Source organism: Capra hircus, chromosome 22 (assembly GCF_001704415.2).
Source record: "Capra hircus breed San Clemente chromosome 22, ASM170441v1, whole genome shotgun sequence".
Taxonomy (NCBI): domain Eukaryota; kingdom Metazoa; phylum Chordata; class Mammalia; order Artiodactyla; family Bovidae; genus Capra; species Capra hircus.
The window spans coordinates 6,251,039-6,271,324 of NC_030829.1; the positions used below are offsets into that span (position 1 = coordinate 6,251,039).

The 20,286-nt window shown below is 43.5% G+C and overlaps 1 protein-coding gene across 1 annotated transcript in view; it reads right to left on the reverse strand.

Moving 5' to 3' along the window:
* The window catches only part of OSBPL10 (oxysterol binding protein like 10), a 323,310-nt gene that overhangs the window by 175,436 nt on the left and 127,588 nt on the right, over window positions 1-20,286 (reverse strand). The gene's annotated exons all lie outside the window — the stretch shown is intronic.

Here is a 20,286-nt window from a genome sequence, read left to right on the forward strand (position 1 = left end):
TTGTGAACCCCATGGACTATACAGTCCAAGGAACTGTCCAGGCCAGAGTACGGGAGTGGGTAGTCTTTCCCTTCTCCAGGGGATCTTCCCAACCCAGGGATTGAACCTGGGTCTCCCACATTGCAGGCAGATTCTTTACCAGCTGAGGCACCAGGCAAGTTCAATACTGGAGTACATAGCCTATCCCTTTTCCAGCAGATCTTCCCAACCCAGGAATCGAACCGGGGTCTCCTGCATTGCAGGTGGATTCTTTACCAGCTGAGCTACCAGGGAAGCCCTCTGCACGGAAACAAATATCAAAAACCCACTCCTGCCACCAACAAAGTCAGCCGATAAACCAGAAAAAATATTTTCAACTAGCTTCACAGACAAAAGGTTCATCATTCTAATTTGTAAGTAAGAGAATTTCTAGGAATTGATGAGACTGAGCACAGCATTCTAATTGGGCAAGATATGAACAGATAGTTCACCAAAAAAACCATAAATGGCCCCTAAGCCATATGAAAATGTGTTCAACTGTACTCATGATAAATGTAAATTCAAACCACATTTAGATATACCATCTTTCACCATCGGACTGTAAAAACCCAGAAGCATCAGTACGCAGTCTGCCGACAGACCGCGGAGACACAGTGCTGCGGAAGTGTGAAGCGGCAGACACCCGGAGGGCAACCTGACAGGCCCTGTCCCAGCTACAACTGCACTTCCCCATGACCCAGCAGCATCCTGTTGGGGAACGTCTCCTCCACACAAGTGCACCCAGGCAGAAAGGCCCCAAAGTCGCATGTTTAATGGAAAGGATCGGAAACCACCTAAATGTCCCTCCATACACGATAGGTTAACAAGACACAGTGCATCTCCATGATGGAACGTTACCAGGACGCTAAGAGGATTAGAAGAAAAGCCTCCGTGAACTGGTTTGGGAAAAGAACCCTCTAAGCTACGTAGTTAAGTTAAAAAAGGCAAGGTGCCTAACTGTGCTATAGTATGCAAAGTTCTGTGTTAAAATGTGGAAAATGAGTATTTTTATCATTGTTTAAAACACAAAAATCATCTAGAAGGATACACGCTGAACTCCAAGTGGCTGCTTATTCCACGGAGGAGATGTGAATAACAGAGAGGGAGAGAGATTCTTTCATTTTGAGCCACGTGACTGGATTATAGTGAATGGATTTTCTAAATTCTACATTAAAAAATCTGTATTCTAGATGTTTCTGTAATTTCAGCTCGAGGAAAAAAGACAGCTTGACAAAAACTGGCAGATTTGTGCCATTTTTTCTATTTCAATTATCAAATATTTACTGAATGCCTACTGTGCACCAAGGAAAATATCTGAAATGTGATGTGGAGCAGAAACATAAGATGTACGAGGCCGTTTTTCACCACAGATGCTTACACTGTTACAGGGGATAGAGGAGCAAAGACCAGAGACAGCAAGACAGACAGACACACACACACACAGAAAGGAAGTGCATGACAAGATGCTAATCTGGCGATACAACCAGAAAATGCCAAAGTGAGGAAAAGCATGATCAAGGTGAACTGACTTCATTTCAGGAGGCTGTACTGAGGGCAAAGCACCTGAAGCCTGAGTAGAATTGGCAGAGACAGAGAGACACGTGCGGTGTACAAAGCAATCCAGACAGGAAGCTCAAAGTCTGCAGCCCTGGCTAACAGTCCCAGGTCTAAAGAAAGAGAGACACATGTACAACAACGGTCACCGCGGCACTATTTACAGCAGCTAGAGCATGACAGCAACCTAGACGTCCATCAAGACATGACTGGACAGAGAAGATGTGGTACGTACATAGACAACGGAATATTACTCAGCCACAAAAAGGGACAAACTTGAGTCATTTGCAGAGACGTGGATGGACCCAGAGTTTGTCATACAGAATATGAAGTGAGAAATAGAAAAACAAACACACGCTGCTGCTGCTGCCAAGTCGCGTCAGTCATATCTGACTCCGTGCGACCCCAGAGACGGCAGCCCACCAGGCTCCCCCGTCCCTGGGATTCTCCAGGCAAAAACACTGGAGAGGGTGGCCACTTCCTTCTCCAATGCATGAAAGTGAAAAGGGAAAGTGAAGTCGCTTACTCCTGTCTGACTCCTAGCAACGCCATGGACTGCAGCCCACCAGGCTCCCCCGTCCCTGGGATTCTCCAGGCAAAAACACTGGAGAGGGTTGCCATTTCCTTCTCCAATGCATGAAAGTGAAAAGGGAAAGTGAAGTCGCTTAGTCCTGTCTGACTCCTAGCAACGCCATGGACTGCAGCCCACCAGGCTCCTCCATCCATGGGAATTTCCAGGCAAGAGTACTGGAGTGGGGTGCCATCGCCTTCTCCGATATTAATACATATATGTATCTAGAAAAATGGTACAAATGAACCTATTTGCAGGGCAGGAATAGAAACGCAGGTGTAGAGAACAGACTGGTAGACTGTGGGATGGACTGGGATTGACATACACACACACCATGTATAAAACAGGCAGCTAGTGGGAGGCTGCTGTACAGCAAGGGAGCTCAGCTCAGCGCTCTGTGATGACCTGGAGGGGCGTGGGGTGGGAGGGATGCTCAAGAAGGAGGGGATATATGTACACATACAGCTGATTCACTTCACTGTCCTACCCCTCCCCAAAAGTTGATGATTCATAATTTTGCACATCTCCAAGAGGTTGGGGAGCTGCATAGGAGCCAGGGTAGAACCCAGAATTCTGTGTTAGCATGCAGTACCACGGTAGCTCATGCAGTTCTCTGGATTTGAACGTGGACAGAATTAATAAGACAGATAAACTTGGGAAGCACTGTACTGCTTTCCAGTTACCTTATAAATAGGTAACTGGAGAAATGTGTGGTCTGAGAATTACATATACTTTGATTAAACTGAAATTCACTAGTCATCTACTTTCAACTTCAAACTTTTCCCTTGGAGTGAAGAAGAAGAAAGAAGCTATGTCTTTAACACTTTTTTGTTTGTATGTAATATATGTTTGTGTGTGTGTGTGTGTGTGATCCCACAAACTGTGTGGTCCTGCACAGCATGTGGGATTTTAGTTCCCTGACCAGGGATAGAACCTGTGCCCCTGCAATGAAAGCACAGAGTTCTAGCCACTGGACCACCAGGGAACGCCCTCTTCAATCTGCAACGACAGCAAATTTGCCTAATCCACTGAAATACACTTTGATTGTTTGGGAGCCTTATTCCAACCCAAGAAAAGGCAGATTTTTTTTACTGGGCTTTGAAGCCAGACAGCCAGGTTTCACCCCCACTTCTAATCCCAGCACTACCGGCTTCGAGCTGTGTGACCTCAGGTGAGTTATTCAAGCTTTCTTATTAAGCAACAATTTCCTAATCTTTAAAAAAGGAATCATAATATTGACCCTTAAGAGCCATCATGAAGGTTAAATTAGCTCAGGCACAAAAAACGCTTAGCACAGGGGTTGCCGTGCAGGAGTTGTGTGGCCACAGTTCGCTTCTTCCCTTACAGCCCTTAAGACTTGATCGATGGTGGCATTGTCGATTTTTAAAATGTTAAGAAGTTGCTTAGCACAAAATTGTAAGCAGCCATTGACCTGCTCCTTATTTTCTTCAGGATCAAAGTCGTGATGAAGTCCAAGGTGTAATTGAATACTTACTGGAGAATCTATATGGTCAGCAAGACTGTAAGGAGAAGCATACTTTTAGATTCTGAGTAGAATGAGAATCCATCAGAAATCAGAAAGGAAGGCCTCTCTCTGCCTGAAGGACTGTCCCATAGACAGCAATAAACCAGGAAAGTCACCCGGGAGCCAAAGAATTCTGCTGTGGATGGCTAATCCTATGCTTATTATCTAATGGATGGCTAATCCTATGTTTATTATCTAATGGCTGCCATCTGAATTCACAAGCAGTAAATTTGAGTCAAAAAACCTTTAATTTTCTGTTCACTGTGCGTTTCTCACAGTTTTACTCATACCCATGCCTCTTCCTGAGGGCAAAAATAAAAAAATGTTACTCAGTCGTGTCCGACTCTTTGTGACCCCATGAACTGCAGCCCACCACGCTTCTCTGTCCATGAGATTTTCCAGGCGAGGATACTGGAGTGGGTTGCAGTTTCCTTCAAACAGGAGCCAAAAAAGAAGTCTCTTGGTAAATCCCACAGGGCATCCGGAACTGGGAGGAAAAGGCAGAAAAAGAAGCAACAACTGCCACCACTACAAAAAGCATGCCCTTTATGAAAGGCCAGCCTACTGGATGGAACTCGGCTCAATGTCATGTGGCAGCCTGGCTGGGAGGGGAGTTTGGGGGAGAATGGATACGTATAAATATATGGTTGAGCCCCTTTTTGTCCACCTGAAACTATCACACAATTTGGCAAAACTCCAATATTAAATTAAAAGGATTTTTTTTTAAGTGGCCTCTTGAAAATGTTCAGGTTGTATTTGAAAATTACTTAGGGAATTCCCTGGCCACCCAGCGGTTAGGACTCCATGCTTTCACCGCTGAGGATGTGGGCTGGATCCCTAGCTGGGGAGCTAAGATCCTGTAAACTGCGTGGCACGGCCAAATTTCTTTTAAAAAGAATCACATTTAGGTGTCATACACACCCCTCCCTGCTACTAATTAAAAATAAAATATTTTCAAAGCCTGAGGTACAGCATGTCAGGGTTTTGCTCCGCATACTGACTTCAGGGGGGCTGATGAGAAATGCTGAGTATAGCCATCTGCAGAAAATTCTGAGGCAAGAGTCACCACTTCTACCTGGGAATATGATTCACCCTAACCTAGGAAGAGTCACCCCATGTGTCCCCTCCCTTAGCCAGTTGCACCAGGTCAGCGGGGTGCCTGCCTGACAAATGGGGGTGAGGCCAAAGAGGGGAACAGGTAGCAGAGAAAGTGCCTTCAGACCGTGAACACAGAGATGTTCAGACCGTGTCCAAGACTGCACACGCACTTGGGTTTCGTGACATCTACCAGCCTCCTGGTTTTCCCAGCTTTCTTCCTTGGATCCCTGGGCGCCCAAGCATTGGAGGAAGGGACGCACAGACATTCTCTCTGTATTTACTGGCCCACACGGGCATGAAGGAGAGATGAGACTGGAAACGGAGAAGCAACACTAGAAAGAGTGCTTCCAGCCAGGGAAGCCAGCACTAAGCCAGGCAGGGAGTCTAGCCTGGGGAGCTCATAGGAGAATCGGGGACCGCCTGAGGCTTCCTGCCATCGCTGCACCCTCCACAAGCGCAGCAGGGAAACTGAGTCCCACAGGACGCGGGCAGGGTGGGAGGCGGTCAAGACCGCATTTTCTCAAGTCATTGGCCTGGGTTCACATCTCTGCTCTGCCACTCATGAGTTGGGAGGCACGGTAAACTCATGTAGCATTTTACTTTCTAAAATTATATCACCTACCTCATAGCGCTGTTGGAGAATAACATGGAAAGAAATAGGTGAAGCGCGTCATGTAGAAAGCATGCAATACACGTCACCATTACCATTCATAAAATAATGAAAATGAGGCACTGTGAAAATGAAAGATTAAGTGGTCCCAGAGTCAAATTAAGGATTTAAAGGTTGTTTTTATCAGAGTACTTTGAGCAGACATAGCCTTACCTTAACTTTCTTAACTTAAAAAACAAAAAGGGTAAATTAAGAATAATCATCCTAATTACTAAAAACCAGTTTGCTTCAGAGAAAAAAGTACAAAGCGCATCTACTATGATTGCACGTTTGTGAAAATCCATCTGTTGTTGAACACAAAGTGCCTGTAGACGGCTCCAGTGCGGCATGGGTACTGAAAGCAGAGAATTAGTATAAATAAGTAATGGGCCATTTCCCGTTAGGATTTTGGAATAAACAAAGCCCCAAATTGAAAAGATCATCAGCTGGTCCTAAAAATGCCGTCAAACGTGCATCAAAAATTTATAACTAGGCTTGCCAGAGATGAAATTAAAAAGCTAAAAAGGAGTAAGGGAGGTGGTTATCTCAAATATACGTCCGTGGCAACTGCTTCTGTAGAAGATTTTTCTGATGGGAAAAACTTCAGAGAGAAAATTATAACAGCCTGCAAATGCCATTTAATTTTGGTGCACATCTTCCTCACGGCCCTGAATTCTTCCACAGCAAAGGGAAAAAAGAGACACTAGATTTCAGTCAAATAGCTCCAGGAAGGCAGAGAAATCAAACTGGCCTGGTTACAATTTTGAAAAATAAATTCAACCAACTCAAATAATTTCATCACATTCTTTCCCTCTTCCTCTTAAAAAAAAAATAATATGCCATTTCTAAATACATGTGTTAGTTGCTCAGTCGTGTCTGACTTTGTGACCCCATGGACTGGTTCCTCTGTCCATGGAATTATCCAGGCAAGAATACCAGAGTGGGTTGCCAGTTCCTTCTCCAGGGGATCTTCCTCATCAGGGATTGAACCTGGGTCTCCTGCATTGCAGGCAGATTCTTCACTGTCTGAGCCACTAGGGCAGGAGTTTGGAAAATAAGAGAGAGCTGAGTATAATTTTGAATAGTTAATCTTGGGAATGAACTTGGAAAATGGCCCAGTTTAAAACATTTTATTTCTACTCTAGGTTTTAAGCTGAAGTGACAAAATATTAAAAAAAATAAAAATAAAAATAAAAAGGGCAAATGAAACCATCTCTAAGAAGCTATTAAGCCAAATATTTAGTAGAATAGATTCATTTTAAAAATATTCCACATTTATTCAGATGCTGACTGCCAGGAAATCAAAATTCTGAATAATTTTAAGGCCCTGAATGTAATATTTTAAAAACTTTAGGCTTTTTCTCTTTTGGTTGACGTTGAGGTATGTGTACTTTTGGAAGAAAGGAAATAAGCCATAGTTTTAATGCTTAGTTTTCACATATTTGGGCTGCAAGCTTTGGAAATTTCTTCCACTGTCCTCTGCGAATCCTTCACACATCTTAAAGACGTTCCACTAAGATTTAAAATACACACATAAAAATGCGTGCAAACATGTGTGCAAAGGAAAAGTCATGGTTTTCCCCCGAGAGGCGGGCGCTCTCCTGTTTCTAAACATATCACCCTGATTATACATGCAAATGCTAGATCTCTGAAAAATTGGGACACGCAAGTGCAGTATTTCTAGTTCTTGCAGATAAAAGGAAAGAAAACTTGACATTTCCAGCTTGCTTTCTCTCTCAACATTTTCAGCCCCCAAATAAATTCTGCTGACTCTTCTCTTACAGCTAACCTAACTGTTCCAGAATCCCTAACCCATACTCTTGACCCAAACCTCCGTCTAGATCAAGTTGAGGGTCCCAAATGGGCTTAAAGCACTGGTCTCATGCACTTGGCACCCTTATCACACAAAATCCTTTTTTCCCCACTTCCTCACCTTCTGCCATTTTCCAGATCCACCTAGAAAATGATTATATGCAACCTTATTTTTTTAATATTTATTTATTTGGCTGCACTGGGTTTTAGTTGTAGCACAGGCTTAGTTGCCCCACAGCATGTGGAAGCTTAATTGCAGAACCAGGGATCAAACTCACATCCCCTGTGTTGGAAGGCAAACTCTTAACCAGTGGCTGCTGCTGCTAAGTCACTTCAGTCGTGTCCGACTCTGTGCAACCCCATAGATGGCAGCCCGCCAGGCTCCCCGTCCCTGGGATTCTCCAGGCAAGAACACTGTAGTGGGTGCCATTTCCTTCTCCAATGCATGAAAGTGAAAAGTGAAAGTGACGTCACTCAGTTGTGTCCAACTCTTTGTGACCCCGTGGACTGTAGCCCACCAGCCTCCTCCATCCATGGGATTTTCCAGGCAAGAATACTGAAGTGGGGTGCCATTGCCATCTCCGCTTAACCAGTGCACCGCCAGGGAAGTCCCTATGCACAATTTTAAAACCGTCCATACATCTACCCTCTCAGCTCTTGCTTCTTTCATCCATATCCCGTGCTGGGGACCTTGTGATTCCAGGTCCCGAAACTCCTGTTCCATGCTTTGTTCTAAGAGCATGAGGATTCCCTCCTACTGTCCAAGTCCCATTCTCTCCATTCCTCCTCCTGTGAAATTACAGAATTTCAGAGCTAGAAGAAACTTCAAGTCTACTCCTCCCACTTTATAGATCTAAAAACTACAGCCTCAACAAGGCAGAATGAAGCATACCAGAGGAGGACCCAGACTACAAGTCTCGTTCAAGATTTAACCAAAGAGCCTGACACTCAGCCCATCCAGCTGGTCCTTCTCAATTAAATGAGGACTTAATCATTAAAACAGAGTCTGGCAGAGGGGTGGGACAGATCAAGAGACTGGGATTGACGTATACACACGACTACATATGAAACAGATATAATTAATAAGGACCCAAATATTCACTGGAAGGACTGATGCTGAAGCTCCAATACTTTCGCCACTTGATGTGAAGAACCATCTCATTGGAAAAGACCCGGATGCTGGGAAAGATTGAAGGCAAGAGTAGAAGAGGGCAGCAGAGGATGAGATGCTTGGATGGCATCACTGACTCAACAGACAAAGAGTCTGAGCAAACTCAGAGACAGCGAAAGACAGGGAAGCCTGGCATGCTGCAGCTGATGGGGTGGCAAAGAGTTGGACATGACTGATCAACTGGACAACAACAATAAGGACCCACTGTATAGCACAGGGAACTCAACTCAGTACTCTATAAAACTGCCTATATGGGAAAAGAATCTAAAAAAGAGAGGCTGCATCTACAACGGACATTTCACTGTGCAACAGAAACTAATCAGTTCAGTCCGGTCGCTCAGTCGTGTCCGACTCCTTGCGACCCCATGAAACCAATCAACTGTGCTTCAATAAAAATTTAAACTAAAAAAACCGTGTCTGACACAAGGTTCACATTAAAATATTTGATAGAAAGGATGAAAGCTGATATCCATTATCCATTTTCACCTTGCCTCTTGCACATTCACCTGTTATAAAAATACATACACAACACTCCTTTGAAAGCAAAATGTGTACTATATTCTCTTAGAACTGCAGATCCTCCAAGAAAATCATCTTATTTAATATATGTTTGTAAATAACATGAAACAAAGACTTTCTAAGGCTTTTAAGGCTTCATTAAATCTTTAACAAAGACTTTCTTTTTAACAGAAAAAGAACTCTGAAAACAAGAACTAGAAGTTTCTTTAACTTAATTATGTTAGAGCCACCACATAAAACCCAGAGTAAACACCACACTTACTATAAAAATTTTAGTTTCATTGCTTTTAGTCTTACAAACAAGATAAGGATTCCAATATCATCACTGTTTGACAGTACTAGAGGCATGAGCCAACAAAATAGGAACCAAAAAAAAGAGGTAGAAGAGTAAGAAGGAACAAAAACAGTCACTGATTGTACATGTGACCATTTTACAGAAAACAAAAAGAAAATTAGTGAGTCCAAAGTTGCCAGATACACAATAAACTTAGAAAAGTCAACAGCATTCCTCTGTATCGACAATAACTAACCAGAAAATACAGTAGAAAATAAGATATTCATAATAACAATAAAAATTATGATGTACAGGTATTAATCCAATAACGAATACATGAAACTTTAATTCAGAAGTTCTTTTAATTCTGTGAAAAAAGAATCCATGAAGGATTAAGAAAATGAAGACACACAGGCCAGGTGAATGAATGGAGCAACACCTTTATAGTATTTATAGCTGACTTTTATAGATGTCAAATCTCCCAAATAATTATATTGTTTTTCTAATAAAAATTCCAGTGGGATTTCTTGAGCAACTCAACACATTTAGTATAATACATGAATAGAAGAATAAAGGTTTGTGAAGGGTCAAGTAAATTTTTCTCAGAAAAAGAAGAGGGGATCACCCTCCCAACAGATGCAAATACTAAAAATAGCAAAGCCACAGTGATTATATGTGGTATTCATGCAGGAACTAGCAACTGCAGTGAGAACTAGAAAAGAGGGTGTGAGATAAGTTTACATATACATGAGAATCTGGTATACTGCAGACACAGCACCATAAACCAGTGATGGTGGTGGTTTAGTTGCTAAGTTGAGTCCAACTCTTTTGTGACCCCATAGACTGAAGCCCACCAGGCTCCTCTGTCCATGGGATTCTCCAGGCAAGAATACTGCAGTCGGTTGCCATTTCCTTCTCCAGGGGATCTTTCTGACCCAGGGATCGAACCTGGGTCTCTTGCATTGGCAGACGGGTTCTTTACCACCGGGCCACCAGGGAATCCCAAACCATAAATCAGTAGGACAGAACAAATGTTACTGGGGAAAGCAAAAATATGGCTGGTTTTCTGCCTCACAGGGTATATACAGAGGCAAAAATCTAAATGTAAAAAGCAGAAACACAAGCTAACAAAAGACAAGGTAGGAGCTCAACTCTGTAATCTATAGATAAGCATTTCTGAATCAAGACCAAAGGCTCAGATCACAAGCAGAACAATTCGATGGACTTGACTACACTGTGAATAAATTTTGATTCCATGAGGAAACTGGAAAAATCACAAGTGTGCAGAGACTGGGAGAGGACAGACTAATATTAGAATATAACAGGTGCTCCCAGAAAAAGAAGTCAGAAAATACTGTAAAATATGTGCAGAGGATAAGAACAGGCATTATATAGAAGGAGACGCCTGAGTGGCTAACAATGTATCGAGACAATCAGAGAAATACACACTAAAATAATCAGGAGATTCTACATCCACCAGATTTGCCCAAAGAGCCAAACATTCCCAAATAATGGAAAAGAAAGGAAGAAACTGGACCCCTGCAGTGCTAGCGGGAGGACAGACTGCTACAGCCGTTCTGGTAGCAAGACAGCAGAATTTTGTGAAAAGAGAGATGTGTGTTCCTTACGATCCTCAAACATTCTGGGCAGGCACTGAACAAACACGCTCCCAATCATATACATACAGTGATACATACAAAGGCGTTAACAGCTAATGAGGGTGGGGAGTCAGAGCCAATGTAGGTGTACAGCAGTAAGAATCTATAAATAACAGACCTCACACAATAATATACATGCAACAGTTAGAAGGCATGACTTTGATGTGCACAGAGCAACATCAGTAAAATTTGAAACGTACTTTTGAGTTAGAAAACTTTAAGACGACGACAGTAAGGATAATACCACTTACGTCAAGTTCAAAACACAGATACAAGGCAAACAAAGACGTGGGTATATCCTAGGAATCGGTACCGACAGGGATGAGGGGAACGAGAGTGGAGGAAAAAAGAAAATAATTATAAGTTTCTTCAAAAAAATTTTTACGAGAAGACTTGTTTGGATTGATGAGCTTTCCATGATCCAGTAATGATGGTTATAACTTTATTTACAAGTATATTTATAATAGCTAACACTTACATGATACCCAGAAACTGTATGGACTTAACAGAAGCAGAAGGTATTAAGAGGTAGCAAGAATACACAGAAGAACTATAAAAAAAAGATCTTCATGTCCCAGATAACCATGATGGTGTGATCCCTCACCTAGACCCAGACATCCTGGACGGTGAAGTCAAGGGGCCTTAGGAAGCATTACTACGAACAAAGCTAATGGAGGTGATGAAATTCCAGCTGAGCTATTTTAAATCCTAAAAGATGATGCTATGAAAGTGTACCCTATATGCCAGCAAATTTGGAAAACTCAGAAGTGGCCACAGACTGGAAAAGATCAGATTTCAATTCTAATCCCAAAGAAGGGCAATGCCAAAGAATGCTCAAACTACCACACAACTGCACTCACTTCACATGCTAGCAAGGTAATGCTCAAAATCCTTCAAGCTAGGCTTCAACAGTATGTCAACGGAGAACTTCCAGATTTAGAAATGGCAGAGGAACCAGAGATCAAATTGCCAACATCAGCTGAATCATCAAAAAAGCAAGAGAATTCCAGAAAAACATCCATTTCTACTTTATTGACTATGCTAAACCCTTTAACTGTGTAGATCACAACAAACTGTGAAAAATTCTTAAAGAGATGGGAATACCAGACCACCTTACCTGTCTCCTGAGAAACCTGTATGCAGGTCAAGAAGTAACAGTTAGAACTGGACATGGAACAGACTGGTTCAAACTTGGGAAAGGAGTATGTCAAGGTTGTATACTGTCACCCTGCTTATTTAACTTATACGAAGAGTACATGATGTGAAATGCCAGGCTGGAAGAATCACAAGGTAGCATTAAGATTGCCAGAAGAAATATCAATAACCCCAGATACACAGATGACACCTCCCTTATGGTAGAAAGCGAAGAGGAACTAAAGAGCCTCCTGATGAAGGTGAAAGAGGAGAGTGAAAAAGCCGGCTTAAAACTCAATATTCAAAAAAACGCAGATCATGGCATCCAGTCCCATCACTTCATGGCAAATAGATGGGGAAACAGTGGAAACAGTGAGAGACTTTATTTTCTTGAACTTCAAAATCACTGCAGGTAGTGACTGCAGCCATGAAATTAAAAGACGCTTGCTCCTTGGAGGAAAAGTTATGACCAACATAGACAGCATATTAAAAAGCAGAGAAATTACTTTGCCGACAAAGGTCTGTCTAGTCAAAGCTGCAGTTTTTCCAGTAGTCATGTACAGATGTGAGAGCTGGACAATAAAAAAGTCTGAACGTGGAAAAATAGATACCTTCAAACTGTGGTGTTGGAGAAGACTCTTGAGAGTCCCTTGGACTGCAAGGAGATCAAACCAGTCAATCCTAAAGGAAATCAGTCCTGAATATTCATTAGAAGGACTGATGCTGAAGCTCTAATACTTTGTCCACCTGATGCAAAGGAAAGATTGAAAAAGACCCTGATGCTGGGAAAATTGAAGGTGGGAGGAGAAGGGGATGGCTAAGGATGAGATAGTTGGATGCCATCACCGACTCAATGGACGTGAGTTTGAGCAAGCTCTGGGAGTTGGTGACGGACAGGGAGGCATGGCGTGCGGGATGCAGTCCATGGGGTCACAAAGGGTCAGACACAACTGAGCAACTGAATGACAACTTATGATACCCACTACATACCATAAACTGTTAAGTAATATACACCTTATATCACTTTATGAATTATAATAAGGACTTAATAAATCTTCAAATGATGTAAGTCGTTAAAGGTTTACAGTCCATCTTTATAACACCACGAGGCAGGTACTACGGTTTCCATTTCAGGAATGAGGCACAGAGAGACACAGTTTTCCCCGGGTCACACAGCCCGGAAACAATGGAGCTGAGACTCAAGTTCACACGAGCTGCTTCTGCAGCCCACTGCACTGGCTAGAGTGATTCATCATTCTCTTCAACTGAGGTCTGAAAAAGTCACCACCCCTCTTTGTAACCATAACTAATAGCTTAGTTAGCATTTGGGGTGAAATTTTTCTTTTTAATATCAAAGCCCTATACAGCGTGCCCATTCTCAAATACTTAAATACTCAAATATTTAAACAATGAGCTCCTTAAGGCCAAAACACACTGATTTAATCATTTTAAATAAATTACCCATAATAATGGAGGTGATGTGGTATGTCTAGAGATGTCAAGGATAAAACGCAGCTCACATTCTTCATAGCACTTAGTGCGTTTTACCCAGAGGCAGTCTGTCCAGGCCCCAGTGTCCTCCCAAGACCGTGACCTCCCCCAGGCCCAGGACGGTGTCTCACCAGCCACCATGCACCCTGCGGAACCTGACGCAGGCCTCATCTCGTAAGAACTACGAATGCAGCAAATCAGAGCAATGAATCCCTCAAGCCCAATTTTAACCACAGATTACACCACTGCTCCCTGCCCCAAAACCTAATTTTAAAAATATCAATGACTCGCTGAATATCTCCTCTCCTTTCCCAAGAGGCAGCAGACTCTGGAAAAGATACCACTCCTGCTTAACTATACACAAGACCTAAAATGTTCAAAACGTAACTGAGTACAGCAGCAACCAACACACATTATTGAGAGATTCAACAGGTATTTATTGAGCGCCTACTATGTGCCAGGCAGGCTTCCCTGGTGGCTAAGACAGTAAAGAATCTGCCTGCAATGCAAGAGACCAGGGTTTGATCCCTGGGTGAGGAAGATCCCCTAGAGAAGGGAATGGCAACCCAGTACTCTTGCCTGGGAAATACCATGGACAGAGGGGCCTGGCAGGCTACAGTCCATGGGGTCGCAAAGAGTCGGACACGACTGAGTGACTGACACTTTCAGTTTACTATGCGCCAGGCACTGCTCTGAGCAACAAAGATAAAACAATAAGCTAAATAGATGAACAGCTCTGCCTTCATGGAAGCAGCCTTTTGGGGGAGACAGAGACGGACATAAAAGAAAGTGTTTTAGATATTACAGAATAACCTGAAACAGGAGTAACAATTAAAGTAATACACAGTTGCTGTTTAGTTGCTAAGTCACGTCTGACTCTTTGTGACCCTGTGGACCATCTCCTCCAGGCTCCTCTGTCCATGGGATTCCCCAGGCAAGAATACTGGAGTGGGTTGCCATTTCCTTCTCCAGGGGATCTTCCCAGCCCGGGGAACAAACTCGCATCTGCTTGACTGAAAGGCAGATTCTTTACCACTGAGCCATCAGGGAAGCCCAGGCAGAGATAGGAGGGCTTTCCAGTTTTAGATCCGTGGCCAGGGAAGGCCTAGAGAAAGGGCGACAGCTGATGTAAAGAGCTGAGTGAAACAAAGGAGTGAGCCAGGACGACAACTGGGGGGCAGTGTTCCAGGCAGAAATGCAACAGGAAGGTCCTGGGGCAGGAGTCTGCCTGGCATGTTTTAGAAAGGAGGACAGCACGTCTGGGGTGAAGTGAGCAAAGCAGGAGCTGAGGCCAGAGAAGGGAACGACTGGAGAAATGCGCTCCTGTACTAGCTGCTGCAGACAATGCCAGGCAGGCCACGGCACCTGGTATCGCCTGGGCTGATTCAGGCATTCGGAGTGATGAGCCAAAAGAACACCGGGTGCCATGAAGCTCTCTTCCTCGGGGCCACATTCAGGCATTAAATGGTTATTTGCATAGAATTTACATATGTCTATACAGCACAGATCACATCCATTGGGTCATTTTCATAGTAAAACTGTATTACTACTGCCCTGCAGATGGGTACCCAGGTATATTCATGATTTATTCCCTTCCCTATTTCTTCTCACCTCTCAGTATCATCAACCCAGAAGGTGTTTTATACCAGGAATGAATCACAGAACAAAAGGAGACTGCATGCCAAGAGATTCTATAAATGATCACCCCATAACATGTGGGGAGAGCAGCTCTGATTTCATGTTTCAGCTTCTGTCACTTACAGCAGGTCGAGCCAGCAACGGGGATTTAAAAGTCCAGGCAATTCTCAGACAGAACGTTTCAAGAAGCAAATGTGATATTTTCCTACAGTCAATAACTAATCTCTGACAGATGCACTCCTATCTACTTAGAGATCATTACCTCCTCCCCAAATGCTCAGGGACAAAAGCATGAAGCTCCAAAGGGCACTCTTCCTTGGGTTTCAAAATGCTTCCTGTAGAAAAACATTCAATGACACCATTGTCAACATGCCTCAGCTGCATGCAGAATTCTACAGGATTTGTGAAAAAAAATCCCACTGATTATGTATTTCAAGTTCAGTATTACCATTGAAGTTAATATGGAAACGCAAGATTTGCTAATAGCTCAGGGAAGTTGGGTAAACAGCACCTGACTAACCCCACAGCGGGGCTTCCCAGGCGGCACTAGTGGTAAAGAAGCCCCCTGCCAATGCAGGAGAGAGAAGAGATGTGGATTCAATCCCTGGGTCGGGAAGAGCCCCTGGAGGAGGGCATGGCAACCCGCTCCAGTACTCTTGTCTGGAGAATACTGGAGACTGAATCCTATGGACAGAGGAGACTAGTGGGCTATAGGCCACAGGGTTGTAAGGAGTCCGGACATGATTGAAGGGATTTAGCATGCATGCACGCAACCCACAGGAAGCTAGTTTTCCTGAAAATGCTGTATCTGATCAGAAACTCTGAAGCTACTGATATCTGCCCCTTTCCTTCCCGATGGACTTATTATATGCATGTAACAGACACATGTCAATATCCTGCACCTAAGTAAAGTGTTTAGTTGCTTCAGTCATATCTGACTCTTTGTGACCCCATGGACCGTAGCCTGCCAGGCCCCTCAGCCCGTGGGATTTCCAAGGCTAGAATGCTAGAATGGGTTGCCATTTCCTTCTCCAGGAGATCTTTCCAAGCCCAGGATCTTCCAAACCCAGGGACAGGGATCAAACCTGTGTCTCCCACATTGCGGAAACATTCTTTACCACTGAGCCATCATCACTCCTCCCTAAGTTTCCGAAAAGCACTTCTTACCAAAGAGAAACAAACTGTAAGTTCACCAAGTGAAGTCGCTCAGCCGTGTCTTTGTGACCCCACGGACTAGCCCACCAGGCTCCTCAGTCCATGCAATTTTCCAGGCAAGAGTACTGGAGTGGCTGCCATTTCCTTCTCCAGGGGATCTTCCAGACCCAGGGATCGAACCCAGGTCTCCCACATTACAGGCAAACGCTTTACCGTCTGAGCCATCAACGTGAGAGGAAGGTTCACAAGCTTACGCTAAAACTAAGCTAGGCTTATTATTATTATTAATTTTTATTGGAGTATAGTTGCTTTACAATACTGTGTTAGTTTCTGCTGTACAGCAATGTGAACCAGTTATGCGCTAACATATATCCCCTCTTTGGGGGGTTTCCTTCCCGTTTAGGTCACTACAGAGCACTGGGTAGGGTTCCCTGTATGCAGTAGGTTCTCATTAGTTAATATCTGTTTTACACATAGTATCAATAATGTATACATGTCAGTCCCCATCTCCTAGATCATTCCACCCCTGCCCTTTTTCCCCCTTGGTACCCATATGTTTGATCTCTATGTCTGTGTTTCTCTATCTGCTCTGCAAATAAGATTTAAAACACAAAGCAATTTAGACTTTGTGTCTAGAATTTTTAAGAAACCAGACACAAGACTTGACAAGTATACAGAGCCCAAAAGATTATTTTCCCCTGCAACTGATTTCTGTACCACAAAGGAAAAGAACCAGACTCACTCTCGGATCTCTCCATTTTTCTCGAAGAATCTGAGACAGGCTGTCATTAGAAGTATAAGTGGTTTAAGCACTTGGCCCCATCATTCCAATCACTGAAATCTGCAGGACCTGGTCCAGCAAATAAGTATCTGGCAAAGCTGGAGAGCCAGAAGGACCCCCAGTGGGCACCAGTAATTTCCATGCAGAGAGTCTGTCATTAGAGGCAACCCAGAGAAAGGTTTAGGCAAGATTATACGTGGGGATTTTTGCAATGCCCAGTCTCAGCATATCAGGTAGCAGAGTCAGAAAAGCTCCAGTGGATGTTCTCAATGTTCTCAATTTAACCAAGTAATTGAATTTCTCACCCCTTTTCGTTCCTTCCATCCATCCTCCAGCCCAGCAGATGCTAACAGCTCACAGGGTCACATTACCCACCCCTGGCCCAGTGATGTCTGCACGCTTCTACCCTCCAGGTGAGCTGGGAGGACGACAAAGAGCCAACTGGACGTAGTCCCCACTCTGTTGAGGTTGGTATATGTATTATTTTACTGGAATAATTTACATAGCAAACTGACAAAACATAAAGATGAAAAATAATTCAGACATATAATGAACTCCTTATGAAATCACAAAGTCCTTATGAAACTAAGCTGGATAACTTGAAAAATGTCAACAGAGCTAAGTTGCTAGAAACTGCTGTTGAATTAGATGTGCTCAGGGTAGCTGTAAAATATTAGAAACCATTTCGAAAAATCTAGAAAGATTCTGTAATTAGTTTGCTCTGTCCTTTAAAGAAACCAAAACAGATTACATTATAGATACGCTTTCTACAGAAGAGAAGAAGCAGGCTTCTGCCAATAAACACAGGTTTGGTGAAAGGGCCTTGGAACTACATCCGAAGATTGGGATTTTAAGTTAAAATGGAATACGTGTTTAAGGTCATGATTCCTAGCTTTAGCCACTTGTTCATCTGGGGCTTTTAATATTTTAAATTGAAGGTTTCCTTTTTTTTTCAATTGAAGTATTGCTGATTTACAATGTTAAGTTTTAGGTACACAGGAAAGTGATTCAGTTATACATATACTATACTATATATGTTATACTATAGTAGTTATACTATATAGTTATACTATATATGTGTGTATATATTCTTTTTCAAATTCTTTTCCTTGTAGATTATTATAAAATACTGAGTCTAGTTCCCTGTGCTATATGGTAGGTACCTGCTGATTATTTTATGTATATTAATGTGTACACGATAATACCAAACCCCTAATTTATCCCTCCATCCTTTACCCCTTCAGTAATCGTAAATTTGTTTTCTAAACCTGTGAGCCTATTTCTGTTTTGCAAAATAAGTTCGTTGGCGCCACTTTTTTTAGATTCCACATACAAGCAATTCCACGTGATGTCTTCTTCCTCTGTCTGGCTTATTTATTCAGTATGGCCATCTCTAGGTCCATCCACGTTGCTGCAAATGGCGCTGTTTCGTTCCTCCTGACGGCTGAGCAGTGTTCCATCGTATATGTGCACATCTTTACCCACTCCTCCATCGATGCACACTTAGGGTGCTTCCTTGTCTTGGCTATTGTAAACAGTGCTGCAATGAACACTGGGGTGCATGTATCTTTTCAAACTATAGCTTTCTCCAGATGTAGGCCCAGGAGTGGGCTTAGTGGATCTGATGGTAACTATTTTTGGCCTTTTACAACCTCCATACTGTTCTCCATATTTAGCCAACTGCTGTTCATTCAGAGACAGCACCCCCAAGCCATCAGCTGAGAGAACTTCTCCTGGAGTGTCAGCCCTGGGGTTAAACCCTGCTCTCCAGTGAGTGAGCATGACACCACCAGCGCCAACACTGGCTGAGCCAAGAGCTCCCGCTCATCACAGGGGAGGTAGAATAGGCTCCAGCTGTCTGTACCTGGGCAGGTCGGCTACACGTTAATACTCAGGGGACAGGGAGGAGGACAGCCTGACCCTCATGGGAAATGTGGATGCAAAGTTGTTGGGTTTCACAGACACACAGCAGGTCCTTCTAGGACTCAAACTGCTTCTGGGCTAATGTCTCCCTGTTACAACAGATTCGAGGGCACATGAAGGGGAGAGTTCAACTCTGACCGCTCCCTGCGTGATGGTACACGAGAGATTTTCCTCCTCATTCCTCACTGTCTCCAGAGACCCCACTACCTGCTGAAGAGTTCAAAGCAGTCATTTTTAACAAGAGGGTTTTGTCTTGTATTAAAATCTAATTGGCTTCCTGCTGTCTTAACACTTAGTAACTTGAATAGATCAAGTGACTTAGTTCCATCAAAATAAGTAACAGGAGAAAAAAGACATGAACGCACTGGGGCAAATACATGACCTTCATGGAACCTGGCTGAGAAAATCCTCTGTGATCAGATACTAGCATTTCTTGGTATTCCTCAGGCTCTGAGAGACACAGCAGCAGGGGGCAGCGAGAGAGAGATGGGGGATGCAGAAATGGCATGTGCCAGACCCAAGTGTGTCCTGCCTTCCATCCTCCCAGCCCACGTTCTCATTCCAACAGTTTCTGAGGCATCCAGCAGTGCCCAGATGCTAGTACCAGCCTTGGCTGAGCTATTTAAAACCTCCTACTCAAGACTTCCTTGGCGGCAAAATGGTTAACTCTGCGCTCCCAATGCAGGGGGCCCAGGTTCGATCCCTAGTTAGGGACCTAGATCCCACATGCTGCAACTAAGAGTTCCCATGCCAAAACAAAGACCCAGTGCAGTCAAATTAATTAATTAAAATTTTAAAACTCCTACTTTCTGACCTGGGGCTGTTCTATGGGAGCCAATTCAAAAAGTCGATGGGAATCAACTTTTGAGAAGTACAAGGCAGGTTTCAAGAGCAAACTTAGAACTGCAGGAGAGGGACTTCCCTGGTGGTCCAGTGGTTAAGACTCCGCACTTCCACTGCAGGGGATGCAGGTTCGATCCCTAGGCAGGGAACTAACATCCCACATGCCATGCAGTGCAGCTAAAAGAAGTGGAAACTTTCTGGTGGTCCAGTGGTTAAGAATCTACCTGCCAATGCAGGGGACACAGGTTCGATCCTTGGTACAGGAGGATCCCACCTGCCAGGGGGCAACTAGGCCCATGCTCCACAATTACTGAAGCCCTCAGCCTGTGCCCTACAAGAAGAGAAGCCCCCACACCACAACCAGAGGAGGCTCTGCTCGCCACACCTAGAGAAAGCCCATCGCAGCAAAAATAAATAAATAAATTTCTTAAAGTGCAAGAGAAAATCCTTGATCACTGGGTTTTTTGGGAGC